Source organism: Panthera pardus, unplaced genomic scaffold, assembly GCF_024362965.1.
Source record: "Panthera pardus isolate Hobbes unplaced genomic scaffold, ASM2436296v1 HiC_scaffold_4, whole genome shotgun sequence".
Classification (NCBI taxonomy): domain Eukaryota; kingdom Metazoa; phylum Chordata; class Mammalia; order Carnivora; family Felidae; genus Panthera; species Panthera pardus.
Window position 1 is genome coordinate 20344379 of NW_026526969.1, and position 14696 is coordinate 20359074.

Consider the following 14696-nt stretch of genomic DNA (forward strand, 5'->3'; position numbering starts at 1 on the left):
ATAACATAACAGGGCATGGAAGAGACTGCAAGAGAGTTATGCAAAATAAACACATAGATAAAAATCTTCATTTATAAATATAAACACGAGTGAAGTATATTAAAATAAATACATGCATTTTATTATTTTTTTACTTTTTAAAGATTTTAAGTAATCTCTACAGCCAGTGTGGAGCTGGAACCCACAATCCCCAGATCAAAAGTCTCGTGCTCGCTCTACTGACTGAGCCAGCTGGGTGCCCCTTATTTTTTTTAAGATTTTATTTTTGAGTACTCTCTGCACCCAACAAGTGCTTCCCCCCCCCCCCATTATCTCATTTGAACCTTCAAAGCAACCCCTCCTTCAATCAGTGCCACTTGGTTTAATTCCATTTTTTGTGTATGTGTTTGAGGCAGGGGACAGTACAGTGTGTACTTCCAATTTTTACTTTCTTAAAATTCATTATTTTTAAATTTTGGTTGCTTTAAAAAAAATTTTTTTTAATGTTTATTTTTGAGAGAGAGACAGAGACAGAGCATGAGTGGGGCAGGGGCAGAGAGAGCCGGAGACACAGAATGCAAAGCAGGCTCCAGACTCCCAGCTGTCAGCACAGAGCCCGACATGGGCCACCCAGTTGCCCCTTAAATTGGGTTTTGATAGCTAAGGAATGTATAATGCGTTTATGCATCTCATAAAAAAATGCAAATGGTACAGATAAACCACAAGTGACCGTCGACCTCCCTCTGTCATTCTAGTGTGTAAATCTTCCCGGCTTTTGGATGCATTTAGATACCTAAACGTGAACGTGTGGAAAGAACATTTTTTAGTTAAAAAAAAAAAAACCTAAAAGAGATCATATTGGATATATTTTCCCCCAATTTTATTGTGAAAATATGTAGACATATAGAAAAGTTGAAATAACTGTATAATGAACACCCACACAAATACCACCCACATTCTACAATTCTAAGCATTTTGCTAATATTTATCCATAAGACACCTATTATCCATCAACTTTCTTATTTTTTGATATATTTCAAGTAGATTGCAGACATCAGTGCTCTTCACCCTTAAACAGTTCACATACACACTAGAGTTCAATGTATTTTTTTAGGTTAAATTTACACACTATCAAATGTTATTTTTGTATTTTCGTACATCTGGCTTTTCCTTTCTGCTGAACATCCTAAGGTGGTCTCTGCCCTTCCCTTTTTAACGGAGGCACATCTCCGTTGAACAGATGTCCCCCTGTCAATCCCCATCCCATCTTCCTTCAAACAACATTAAGATGGTTTCCAGATTTTCACCCAAATGGCGCATGCATCCCTTTACATGGTGCAAGGACCTTCGTTGTTGCGTCTCTTTGGGTTCTTGCACGCATTGCTCTCCAATAGCTACCGAGAAGTGGAATTGTTTGAGCACAGAGAAGACCCATTCTAAACTCTAACAGATCTCAATAAATTGTCTCCCGTTCCCCAGTAACTCCCACGAACACCGCATATTGCGCACATCTTTGTCAACAGCTGACTGGACCGGTCATTTAATCTGCAGCCAGCCCGAAAGGTAAGGAAATGACGAGAAGCCAGTGTGGCTGGAACAGAAAGGGCAAGGTTGGAGTCCAGAGGGAGAGGAGCCTGGAAGGTGGTGACACCGGGCATGGAAAGCATGTACCCCGGATCATCGTCATTAACACCTGCTCTTATCAACGAACTCTCTCGGGAGGGCCCCGATACCCTAGCAGCCGCGGGCCCCGCGAGAAGGGACGCGTGTCCGCCGCAGGGGCGTGTCCTCTGCAGGGCCCGCCCCCTCTGCGTGCGCACGTCGGGCCGCACTCGCGCCGCCCGCTTGGCTGCGGCGGCCGCGGCGCCTCAGGGAGTGGGTGACTGACGCGCGGACGCTGGGACCTACCGACGGCGGAGCGGACCCGTGGCGGGTGAGTGGCTGGCGCCCTTTCCGGCTTTTTTTCGGGCTCCTCAGCGAGTCTAGCCCGCCCGGGCTTTCGGGAGCTGGGCCAGGCCGAACGCGGCACTCCGCGTCCCCGGCGCCGTCCTGAGGGAGACCCAGTGGGCCGGGGCGGGGGGCGGCCGCAAGCGGGGTGAGAGGGGAGAGGGCTGAGCTGGGGGTCCCCGCTTCCTGCGCGTCGTTTGGGAGGGCCGGGGAGGCCGAACGGCCGGTCAGCGTTGGTCCCCGTTGGGCCCAGCCCCTCGCGGCGTCACGAGTGCGTTGGGCGAGGTGACCCCAGGGGCGCCGCGTGCGGACTGGGTGTCCCCGGCGGAGGTTGCAGCCTTCGTCCGCAGTGGGCCCGCCGGGACCCGGGCCTGGCCCGGCGCCGGAGATCCGTGTCCCGCGTGGCGGCTGCTGCGGGCTCTGCCCTTCCTCCTGACTCACCTCACTCGGAAGGGCGCATTGAGTCACTGTCATGACTTCATGGGTGACCCGCGGCCGCCAAGCGATCGGGAGGGATCCACGCCCGGGGCAGCCGGTTAGTCTGGGCAGGGAGTTTACCGGTCACCTCGTCGGTGCGGTGATGTAGGTGTATTGATTGCCTGCAGTTGCCAGGAACGCCTTGCACGGTCTTTGCAGGAGGCTGTCTGCCCGTGTGTCATGCTATTTAAATGGATTCTGAGGAGGGGCTCCTGGGTGGCTCAGTCGTTTGAGCATCTGTCTCACTCTTGCTTTTGGCTCAGGTCACGGTCTGGCGGTTTGTGGGTTCCAGCCCCGCATGGGGCTCTGTGCTGGTGGTGCAGAGCCTGCTTGGGCTGCTCTCTCACCCCCTCTCTCTTTCTCTCGGAATAAATGAACAGACTTGGGGGAAAAAAAAAAAAAGGATTCTGATGAACCTGTTGTTGTGGCCGGTGGCTGTTCTTGTTCATGGCTCTGTGAACCAGACAAGGCAGGATGGGATTGGGGGACAGCCCCGTATAAGGCTCTGCTGTTTACTGTCATCCCCTTCCAAAACCTTGGGAATTGATAGGTTTTTCACGTATAAAATGGAATTAGTGATGAAACTGGTTAAGTGACTTCACTTGCATCGCACAACTGACAGGATGCGACACATGGGCTTGATCCTGGTCGTCTTGCCTACAAGATCTGACGCTCTTTCCTAAATAGTGTTGTAGAGGTTGGGTTATGTCATTTAAACTCTCTTCCCTCTCCCTGTTAACTGTCATTCCAAGTAGAAGGAAAGAGGAGCTTAGTGGTTTTGTGTATTTGAGTTTCTGGTATGGTGTTACTGTGTTTTTTTCGTTTGTTTTGTTTTGTTCTAAAATTTTTTAGTTTTGAGAGAGAGAGCACGCCTCGAGAAAGCGTGAGAGGAGGAAGGGCAGAGAGACGGGACAGAAGATGCCAAGCAGGCTCAGCACTGACAGCAGTGAGCTCCACATGTGGGGCTTGAACTCCCCAACCGTGAGATCATGACCTGAATGGAAGTCAGACACTCAAGTGACTGAGCCACTCAGACGCCCCAACCAGTGTGTTTCGATTAAAATTTTAACTCCAGTAATAAAAATGTTAGTTTTTCTTTTGCAAGGAGTGGATTAAAGAATACACATTAGTAAATCTATGCTTTATTCTTTAAAAAAAATTTTTAAAAAAATTTTTTAAATTTGTTTTTGAGAGAGAGACGGAGCGAGTCAGAGGGGCAGAGAGAGAGGGAGAGGGAGAATCCCAAGCAGACTCTGCACTGTCAGCACAGAGCCAGATGTGGGGCCTGAACCCATGAACCGTGAGACCATGACCTGAGCCGAAACCAAGAGTCAGACACATAACCAACTGAGCCACCCAGGCGCCCCTAAAAAAAATTTTTTTTTAACATTTATTCACTTCTGAGAGACACAGAGAGAGCGCTAATGGGGGAGGGGCAGAGAGAGAGGGAGACAGAGAATCCGAAGCAGGATCCAAGCTCTGAGCTGCCAGCACAGAGCACAACGTGGGGCTCGAACCCAGGAACCATGAGATCACAACCCTAGCTGAAGTCGGACACTCAACCGACTAAGCCACCCAGGTGCCCGAATATATGCTTTATTCCTTAGGATCTTTCTTGCTTTCTTTTGTTTATTTTTTAATTTTTTTTAATGTTTACTCTTGAGAGAGAGACCGCGCACATGCGAGCGTGAGCGGGGGAGGGGCAGAGAGAGAGAGAAGAGAGAGAGAGAGCGAGAGAGAGAGAGACAGAGTCCGAAGCAGGCTCCAGGCTCCGAGCCATCAACACAGAGCACGATGCGGGGCTCGAATCCACAAACTGTGAGATCATGACCTGAGCTGAAACCAGACGCTTAACTGACTGAGCCACCCGCGTGCGCGCGTGCATGTCCTTCCGTCCGTCTTTCCTTCCTTCCTTCCTTCCTTCCTTCCTTCCTTCCTTCCTTCCTTCCTCCCTCCCTCCCTCCCTCCCTCTCTTTCTTTCTTTCTTTCTTTCTTTCTCTCCCTCTCCCCCCCCTCCTTCTCTCTTTCTTTCTCTCTCTCTCTCCTTCAAAATCATCACAAGACAAAACATCACAAGCTTTCCAGAAGCTCATAGCTCATTTGGGTATTTAAAAGTTTACGTGGTGACATTGGAAAAACTTTCAAATACAGTACCTTAAGGCGAAACACTGGTGAGGGTGTGGAAATTAGAGGGGCCTTGGAAATACTCACTAAATAACCCCATTTAACTGGGAATGTGAGGAGGAAAATCTGTGGTTCTCTTTTTGTCTTAGTTGCTTTGCATTTTTCTATTGCTTGGGTCAGTAAGGTGAGATGCTGTGTCACCAGAGTCAGGAGTAGGAGCTACCCTAGAAATGACATTGCCTCAGGAGAAGATGGCATTCATTGCCTTTAGCTGGCCCCTTATTAAGTCTGTTGAAATGTATAACTGGACAGCTGGGGCCTTTGGGCTACCTTGATTTTTTCGGTTTCCCTTTTTTTTTTTTTTAATGTTTATTTATTTTGAGGAGAGTAGGAGCAGAGAGTGAGGGAGATAGAGAATCCCAAGCTGGGCTCCACAACGTGGAGATCATGACCTGAGCCAAAATCCAGAGTCAAACGCTTAACCGACGGAGCCACTCAGGTGCCCCTGGTTTCCTTTTATAGCTGACTCTCTTCATAGGACAGTTGAACTCTGCATCAGTATTGTACCAAAAACTAGAATATCACTCCTTAGGAGAAAGATACTTTTGAAAATTGGAATTGTGGGGGGCGCCTGGGTGGCTCAGTCGGTTGGGCGTCCGACTTCAGCTCAGGTCATGATCTCACGGTCCGTGAGTTCGAACCCCACGTCGGGCTCTGAGCTGATAGCTCAGAGCCTGGAGCCTGCTTCCAATTCTGTGTCTCCCTCCCTCTCTGCCCCTCCCCTGTTCATGCTCTGTCTCTCTCTGTCTCAAAAATAAATAAACGTTAAAAAAAAAATTTAAAAAAAAAAGAAAATTGGAATTGTGTATTTATAATAAGTTTAGAATTCAGCTTGTAACTCCTTGGAGAGAAAAGAGATGAAAAATTATAAATTACCTACTGGTATGTTATTGGCCACAGTTAACTAGAAAGTTATAAATAGACATTTAATGCAATTTTTTTTTTTTTGGTAAAGATTTTATTTTTAAGTTATCTCTACACCCATTGTCAGGCTGGAACACACAGCCCCGAGATAAAGAGTGCTCGCTCTTGCAACTGAGCCAGCTGGACGCCCCCCAATATTTTTTTCTTACAGTAGTCAATGAGAGAATTAAGAGCTCTGGATCACATCTTCTTTTGTGTTCAACACAGTGTGAGTTATGTGGTTTTTAACTAAATGTATTGTATCTGTTAGGTTTGTGCAAAAACATAAGATGAAAGCTTTGTCTTTTGTAATCTGAATAATTTCTCAGGATATTTTTGCAGTACTCAGAAGCAGTGCCATTAGTGATTAGTTTTTGGGAAGGAGGGAAAAGTAGGAAGGGAGAAACGGAGGAAGGAAGAGAGGGAGAGAGAGAGAGAGAGGAGGAGGAGGAGGGAAAGGAGGAAGGGAGGGGGAATTTTTAATTGGAACAGTTAATTGCTTGTACCAATGTCTTTCCTTTTTTTTTAAATGCTGGAAGATATTTCACTCTGGTGATCACTCAGGTGCCCTGTAATATTGTTCACCGTATGGTTTACTTTTTTTTTTTTTTTTAATTTTTTTAATGTTTATTTTTGAGAAAGGGAAACAGAGTGCGAGTGTAGGAGGGGCAGAGAGAGGGAGACACAGAATCCAAAGCAGGCTCCAGGCTCTGAGCTATCAGCACAGAGCCTGACACAGGGCCCAAAGTCACAAACCCCAAGATCATGACCTGAGCCGAAATCAGACGCTTAACCCACTGAGCCACCCAGGCGTCCCTGGCTTACTTCTTTATATTGACTGAGTTTATTTACCATGAGATGTCTCCCATTGTATTACACATTTTAAAGCCAACTAACAAGGCAGCTAGGTCCCTCAGAAATTTCGTTTCTAAATTTCTAATAAATTTGACACACAGTGTTGAACTACAGCAGCCCATAGCTGATGATCTGGCCTAGCAACGTTATGTGTATTTATGAATATGTGGTTACATTTATTTATATATATTGCAAGAAATCTTTTCTGAATGACCATTGTGTTTCCATTTAAGAATAACACTGGTTATTGGAGTTCACTATAGATAATTTAAAGGTGTACACCTATTGTAAAGGGAATCCATTTACAAACAGCCCATCAGAGAACTACATCCAAATCGCAATCATGGAGGACTGAAATGGAGCCAACAATGCTTTCTGGGTCGTCATATCAACGCATCTGTATTCAGACCTGGCAAAGCAATATTCTAAACTCTGAACTCAGCATTTCAAAATAGCAATTAAATTCATAAGGCTCTTATCAGTGAACAGGTTTTTTCTTATTGCTTTGATATAATTTTCAAAGGCTTTTTTATCAAACATGGCTTTGTCTTTGTGATAGATTTCTTTAAGCAGATATTGTAATAGTTATCCAAGAGTTGTCTAGTCCATTTGTGGAGTAGGATTTTCATCAGAGTGCATGTATTCTTGCTGTTTAATGATGTGATGTTGAGGAAGGTTCTTTTTTCAGATGTGTGTTTGAATGCCTCTATGAACATACACAGATAGACTGACTTTTTGTTTGTACTTCAGAGTGGTTGAATTGTTGGGGTGCCTGGCTGGCTCAGTCAGTAGAGCACATGATTCTTGATCTTGGGGTTGTGAGCTCCAGGCCCATGTTGGGCTTAGAGCTTACTTAAAGAAAAAAAAAAAAAAAGTGATTGAATTGTTAAGCACAAAATTAAGCTAATCAATTGGTAACAATCTTTTTCACTCACAGCTGTTCAAAATTAGACAATTTTGTTTTGCATGTACATGTATGTATCCAAATACATACATATTCATTTGTATTAGAGTGAAAAATAAATGGTTTGTTTCTCCCAAAAAAGGAAATTGTGATGATATATTTTTGACCATGAGAAAAACATTTAAATCATTTGAACTGTAGTTTTTGTGTCTGAAAAATGGGGTTAATACTTAATGAAGTTAAGGTTAATATGTTAAAATACCTTTTGTGCCTTGAATGCTGCTTATGGAATCTAGGGCAGGGGTTTTCACACTTTTCTATTTGGGTAAGTTTGGGGGCCCGGGAATCTGTGCTTTTTAAGGTTTTTCATGTGATTCTTGTTTAGGGCCCCCTGTCACAAACACAGGCTGGACAGAAGTGGGAATGGACTGGCAAGAGGATAGAGAAGTAAGTGAATGGGGTACATGAGGAAGGGGACGGCAGAAGAGGAAAGAAAGGGCTAATTGTTGCCTGGCGATAACTGCTGTCAGCTTGTATGCCAGAGGCCAAGCAAGTAGTCTCTTCTCTCTGCTTAGGGGAAAAATTAATTTTTGTCACACGAACAGATTTGTTTCTTTCCCAGGAGTATCATAGGCCTAATTATTGTCATAGTTCTCAGTAACTTTAAAAGGGCTTTGGAGAAGAATGGCATAACAGAGACAGGTGTCTCGCACCCTGCGTGCCTGACTTTTTGTAAGTACTCCCAGTGTCCTGCCTTTCTCCTGATGAGCTTTCTCAGTCTCAGAAGACTCAAGTTTCACGGTCTTGTTCTGTGGGTCAATGCCACAATTACCTGAGGGCTGTGGGAAGGCACTGGCATGATTTAAACAATCTGCCATTATGTTTTTGCTAACCTGATTGATTGGCCTGCCTCATCACTTGCTATGATGGGCAGATTTTTTATGCCAAACACTGGGACCCATAGTCTGACCATACAGGTGCACTAAAGTACTAAAGGAACTGATGAGACAGGATATTTGATTTGAAGCAGAACTGTCCTGGAAAATGTGGAACATAAGGTTCAGGTTTGTTTTTGTTTTGTTTTGTTTTTTTTTTTTTTTTTGAGAGAGAGCTCAAGTTGGGGAGGAGCAGAGAGGAGGGAGGGAGAGAGAGCGAATTCCAAGCAGACTCAGCACTGTCAGTGCAGAGCCCAATGCTGGGCTCTAATTCATGAAACATGAGATCATGGCATGAGCCGAAGTCAGACACTTGACAGACTTAGCCACCCTTAGGCTCCGCCTAAGGCTCAGTCTTTAGCACTGTTGTCTGCACTGTACAATTAATGTTTATACTGTGGTACACCTTGTGTTATCTTCTTTCTCTTTCTTGATTGAAAGGTACTTAAAGTTCAAAACAGGGCCTTAAGGCCTCTTAAGGTCTTAAGTCACAGAGCCCATGAGCATTATAAATGTTTGGTGATGATGCTGTGGTGTGTCACTTGCCCAAGTGTAGCCATCCCTTTCCTTAGTTATTGGATCTGCTCTTCTCTATAGCAGGACCACTACACGCTGCTGCAGAGGAGCTCTTGTCACCTGGAATTATTTCCAGGACAGGCTGGAGGAGGGTGGGCAGGTGAAGGGAAAGAATTGGTGAGCAGAATTGTGTTTGGGTTGGGAGAGGAATCTAGGTAGTGTTTGAAGGCAGTTGTAGTGAGTTGTCATTGACCTTCACTCCCTTGGTTTTCCACAGGAAGGCAAGGGGAGAGTCAGGATTTCTCTTTGTTTAGTAATAGGTATCTCACTAATTAGGAAATAACTTTTAAACATTTTTTTAGATTTTTTTTTTTTAATCTTCTGAGTAATCTCTACACCCAGTGTGGGTCTCAAACTCAAAACCCCGAGATCAAGAGTCACATGCTCCACCGACTGAGCCAGCCAGGAGCCCTTGGAAAGTAACTTTTAAAACACTCCATTCCTGTACCACACACTTGTGTTTTTGACAACCTCAGCAAAATTTACAGGTGTCTGTATTCAGTGTCATATTTGTCCTGCTTTTTGTGTTTGTGGAGTCATACTAGAGGACCTGAAAGGAGAAGAGTGGGGGTGATCAGGTTATTCTTTCTTGCTTTTATATTTGGCTTTTCCAGGGCATATGTCCGGTTTTAAAGAAGTTAACGTTCAGGTGCAAATGCCTAAGGTAGAAGGGCAAAGAAGCAGTGGCATCTGCCTCTTTGGCAGTATGTATTGCCTCTGTGGTGTACAGAGAATTGGCACTGAGGGGGTGTGCAAAACAGCAACAAACCCAGCATAGTCCTTGTTCACATGGAGTTGGCTGTCACCTTGGGGAGACTCAAAACTGTAAAATTGTAAGGTTTATGATAGTCTCTTGCACACAGTATTTTGAGAGGTCAGGGAAGTGAAGGGCTGAGAAAGAGAAAAGACAGGAGAACTTGAACTGAACCCATTGGGGTTAGGTAAAAGAATTCGAACAGAAAAGAAGGGAACTAAAGAGAGGGGAAACCCCTCTTTAATAACTATTCAGGGTTTCCTTAAAAACATTACTCACAAAGGGAATGTCTCTCATAAAGAGACTCTACTAGAGTAGGGATTCTTAACCTGAATTCTGGGTCCATGGGTAAACTTCAGGGGCTTGTGGTTGCTCTGGAATGGCATTGGCCACATTTTTTATATGCATTTGTCCTGGAGGATTTGAAGCTGTCATCTGATTCTCAAAGGGATTTGCAACCAAAAAAGTTACTGATTTTTCTATTCTGGCAAATACCCTTCCTACCCATCTTTAGAAGTACATGTCTCTGAATTTCTGTCTTCAGATGAGGAAGTAGTTGGGTGGAAAATTAGAGACAGAAACTATAGGATTCCTTTGTAAACAAACAGACATTAACTAAATACCAACTGTCATGGGACTTGCAAGAGTGCATATGCAAAGGACAGTGAGTTCTCACTGGTTCCCAGGAACAGGGCAGCTAAGCACTCTCACTTTCTAGTGTGGTTGAGACTCCAAGTCTGGCCTCAGAGACCTTACAGTCAAGTGTAGCTGATACAGAGGTACAATTAAGTAAGAGTATTGGGGATGGAGTGAATTGAAGACACAGAAACCACAGGTTTTTGGGAAGGTCAAAATGTTTTCAAGAAGCTGCTGGACTGTTGGAAACAAGGTGTGAAAGAGTATACGGAGCCCTGGCCCAGCAGTCAGAAAGCCATGGGCAGCTCTGAGAACAGTGGCTAATCCAGGGCCAGTTTCCTTCTGTTGCTTGGACACACACAGCCTAAGAGACTGTCCAAGAGCCACTGTCACTTAGCACACGTAGCAGGAAATGGAAGCCGTCTGTTTCAAAGCAAGTGACCTAGTTGCCCTAGACCACAGCCGGCAAACTAGGCTGAGCTCAGAATTCCTAAGGATGATGGAGGAGCTGAGCTCCTGAGTACCTGCCACCAAAGCTGCTATCAAGGCTTTATTTTTTATTTATTTAAATTAAGTAAGCTCTGTGCCCAACGTGGGCCTTGAACTCATGACCTGGAAATCCGGAGTTGCATGGTCTACCTACTGAGCCAGCCAGGCACCCTGCACCACCACTTTAACTGTGGATGCTCCATTCACTATACAGTACTTGCTTTACATATTGGCCTTTTGTGTAGGGTTTGGTTTCGAAAAAGGGTTGAGATACCTCTTAGAGCCGAGGAGCACACAGTCCCTGCCTTTCCTGGCCTATAAGCTGTTGAACATTTGCCCTCCCTATCTTGCCTACCTCTTTAACCTTAAAGTTATTCATTCATTATTGCCTAATCATGTCCTTGGGCAACAGTGGATGTTCTGGGCTATTTGAATTTCTTTTTGATAATGATTAATAGAGACAGTGATGTTTGACCAGTTCTTGGGAACTCTTCAGAATTATAGGCACCTACTTCATGTATCTTTAACTCATGTAGTTTTGGGGGCTGCCTCATGGAAGAGGAACTTACTCAGTTTTATAGTGGCAAACTGCTGCTGTTGTTTTTTCAGTAAGTTGTGATCCCTGTAGCATTTTGCTTTATGTCCTGGCAATAATAATAACCTAATTCCTTGGTGTATTTCCTCCAAAATGTGCTTAGAAACAGGATATGGGCTTATTAGGAGGTTGTACAGCTATTGCCTTCTTTAGGTTGGCCCCTTTGCTGGAGTAACAAACATGAAGAAAATGGTCCTGTGCATCCCTTCTCTCTAAAGCCAGCTGGAGGAATAAAGCGTTTTTATATGGAGGTAGACATCAGGAAGTTTCAGGTAGTTTGTGCTTGCCTGGGGTGGTGGAGTGCTGGCAAGTGTTTGTTACCTTGACTGTTAAAATTTTGCCTATCATTTCTTTAAAAAGAAGGTGGGGGAGGGGGTGGTGCAGTAAGGCCAAGTGCTCTGCTCCCAGTCAGGCTTTCACAGTCCTTAAAACAAAATCTAAAAGGTGTGTTCTCAGTATCTGTATCTGTGGCATGTAAGGAAGCCGCTTCGAAACCAGTGCAAACCCAGCATTTCTCCTTCAAACGTGAAACTATTATTATTTTTTTAATTAAAAAATTTTTTTTTATGTTTTTTCATTTTTGAAAGACGGAGAGACACAGAGCACAAGCAGGGGTGGGGCAGAGAGAGAGGGGGACACAGAATCTGAAGCAGGCTCCAGGCTCTGAGCTGTCAGCACAGAGCCCGACGCAGGGCTCGAACTCAAGAACTGTGAGATCATGACCTGAGCCGAAGTCAGATGCTCAACCGACTGAGCCACCCAGGCACCCTGAAACTATTATTTGAGCACAAAGTATTATATGCTTGGTCTCCCCACATGGCCATTCTCATCTCTCACCATCAGTAGAAATTTCTCCAGTAAAAACACTGCTCAAAAATGCTTACTCACCAGCCATTTTTCTTATTTCCGGGCTTCATTTTTAACTGTCGTATTTGTCATCCGCTCTTTGAGAATAATCTTGATTTTGAGAATACCTCAAATTCTGGAAATCATTCATTGACTCAGCAAACCCTGATTGGGTGCCCTGTGTTGGGTAGTAGGAGGGAAAGATAAATAAACTATAATCTGGAATGGAAATAAATAAATACTGTCATGGGATACAAGTGCTATGGTAGATTGTAAAAGGCTTGCTTAGATCGCTGTTAATATAATATCAGGCCTCCAAGATGATCAAGTTCGTTGTTTTCTAGGCCTTATTTTTAGAAGTAGCACAACCCCATTTTGGGAGGAAGTATAGCAAGGAATAGGGGAGTTGCTCCAGCTGAAACAGATGGGGGAAGCCCACAGCTTTTCCTGCTATGCCTCATGTTAAATGCCACCCTCCCTGCAGCTTCCTGAGGAATGCCTCTCATTTTATAAATGAGGATGTTGGAGTTCTAGGGAAGTCATAAAATGTAGTTAGCCAGTGTGGGCTTGGTCGTAGAACTTTAGTTCTCCTGATTCCTAGCTTACTTGTCAGTCACACACCAGACCGCTAAACAGTCATTAGATTTCTTCCAGTTTTTTGTTCCATTCCACAAAGAAGTCAGTAAACACATTTCTTTCAGGGGCTTCACCTCTGCCTGGCTTTGTTACAGAGCTTTAAAGGTTTTGCCTCCTAGTGATCCAAATACAAATCAGTCCTATTCCCAGGAAGGTACTGTGACCCCTTTCATTGTGATCTGTGGACAGTGCCAAGTTGCCCCATTTGGTAACAGCCTCTTCTGTTTTCTGGTCGAAATTCAGTTTCCCCAGAAATCTCTGTAAAGGATATTTGATAAAGGTGTGACAAACAGTGTGAAGCATAGTGCCAGAATCTCATATGTCTCTGTAAACTACTGAAGGGACAGGAAGAGTATTAGATGCATGTCCTTTCTTGAATGACCTTAGCGCTGCTTCTGAGATTCAAGCAGAGTTCCTCAGCCTTGGTGCTGTTGACATTTTGGGCTGGATAACAGTTTGTAGTGGTGGTGGGTGTGTGAGTATGTGTACACACGTGTGCATGAATGTACTTGTGTTTGTGCTTTCTGTGCATTGCAGGATGTTGAGCAGCATCCCTGGCCTCTACCCACTAGATACCAGTTGAGTGGCCAAACCCCCTCCCCTTCCCACTTATGATAATCAAACGTGTCTCCAGACATTTCCGGATAACCCCTGGGCAATCCTGGGCAGAGCAGGCGGTGGGGAGGCGTTGCCAAAATGGTCCCCAAGCTGAGAACCATTGGATTGGGGATTGAGTGTCATAAGATATAAGTGCAAATCAGATTGATTACAGAGTCAAGCAAATTTTTCAATTATCTAAACCTTTATTTATAGTGATGAGCTACTCTAAAGAAAGAAAACAATAACATGCCCTTGGCCTCCATCCTGACCCTCCACAGCATGAAGGGGCCTTTATCTAACTCATGTTCAGAGTGTCCCTGAAAGAGTTTGAAGTTAGGTGATCATCTTCTTTTAGAGCCTTTGCAAAGTTTATTTTGCTAGAAATTCCAAGATTTTTCTGTTCCTTTCTTGGTATCTAGTGTTGTCAGAATGAAAACAGAGGTTCTTCACAGTGAGCCTTCAACTCAAAGTCTGTGACCCCAGTACAGATTTGACGTTGCCTGTAAGGGTTTTCACAGACAGGGGTATTTCCATTTCTTGTGTAAAAGTATATGGGAACATGTGTTAACTTTAAGTGGCCCTTTCTTCAGTTTGTTAATCAATGCTATACGATATGTCGCAGTTCTATAAGTAACTTATTTAATTCTCATTACATACCTTGCATAGTTGTTATTACTATCAGATAAAGAAACTGACCCTCCGAGAAGTTAAGTACCTGGTCCAAGGCCACCCAGCTGGTATGTGGCAGAACCAGGGTTTGCTCTCAGTTGTGCCTGACTAGAACCTGTGCTATTTATTTATTTATTTATTTATTTATTTATTTATTTATTATTTTTAACGCTTATTTATTTTTGAGACAGAGAGAGAGCATGAATGGGGTAGAGTCAGAGAGAGGGAGACACAGAATCCGAAGCAGGCTCCAGGCCCCAAGCTGGCAGCACAGAGCCTGACGCGGGGCTTGAACTCACGGACCATGAGATCATGACCTGAGCCAAAATCGGACGCTTAACTGAGTGAGCCACCCAGGCGCCCCTATTTTTTTTTAATATTTTTTAAATGTTTATTTATTTTTGAGAGACAGAGTGCATGTGGGGAGGGGCAGAGAGAGAGGGAGACACAGAATGTGAAGCAAGCTCCAGGCTCTGAGCTGTCATTATAGAGCCTGATGCGGGGCTCGAACCCGCGAACCATGAGATCATGCCGTAAGCTGAAGTCTGATGCTTTAACCAATTGAGCCACCCAGGCTCCCTGAGCCTGTGCCTTAACCATATCCCTACTCTACCTTTTGGCTTGTGTGCCAGTGTATTCTTTCTTGGCTGAGCTCAGTTCAGGTTAACATTTGTTAGGTGCCTGCTACAGGTCAACTCTGCAGATCATGCA

At 44.5% G+C, this 14696-nt stretch overlaps 1 protein-coding gene across 3 annotated transcripts in view; it reads left to right on the plus strand.

Annotated features, from left to right (window-relative positions):
• HMOX2 (heme oxygenase 2) overlaps window positions 1-14696 on the plus strand; it is a 34011-nt gene that overhangs the window by 1864 nt on the left and 17451 nt on the right. The window contains exon 1 of one of the 3 annotated variants that reach the window (XM_019468460.2): window positions 1785-1912. The exons of 1 other annotated variant lie outside the window; for it this stretch is intronic. The gene's annotated coding sequence lies outside the window, so the exon portion shown is untranslated. Of the gene's footprint in view, window positions 1-1784; window positions 1913-2340; window positions 2462-14696 lie in introns of those variants that run through there. One more of the 3 variants, XM_019468463.2, reaches the window with a different exon arrangement.